Source organism: Pteropus vampyrus, unplaced genomic scaffold (assembly GCF_000151845.1).
Source record: "Pteropus vampyrus isolate Shadow unplaced genomic scaffold, Pvam_2.0 Scaffold297, whole genome shotgun sequence".
In the NCBI taxonomy this organism is placed as follows: domain Eukaryota; kingdom Metazoa; phylum Chordata; class Mammalia; order Chiroptera; family Pteropodidae; genus Pteropus; species Pteropus vampyrus.
The window spans coordinates 1,561,117-1,561,618 of NW_011889078.1; positions in this window are offsets into that span (position 1 = coordinate 1,561,117).

Genomic DNA, 502 nt, shown 5'->3' on the forward strand with positions numbered 1-502 from the left:
AACAATAACATGCCAGAAACCATTTGGCACTGGGGACCCAGTATCTAAAGTGAACAAGACAAAGTCCCTATACATTCAGCAAAGACAGATGGTTTAATAAACTAGCAAATGATATAAATTCTGCTATAATAAATACTATGGAAAAAATAAACCAAAGTAAAGAAAGAGAGCCACTGGAGGTGGCTATTTTTGGTAGTCATCCCTAGGGATTTTCAGATAAATACAAATGGTTCCTCTTTGCATCCAGGTGTTTGTACTAAAAATTTCCGGCTCCCACTCCTAACGTCCATTCACACATTAAGAGATTGAAGCTCAGACTTAGTATCCAACCTATTTGTTCCCCTTTAGATCACATGGGGATGGTTGGCAAAAATTTCCATAGAGTTACTGAAAACAAACGTAATAATTCCAACCACCTGTTATTTAAACAGGAAACTCAAATCTCTTTTGTTGTATTAATTACTAAAAAGCTTCTCAGTACAACAGGTCTACTATGCTGATC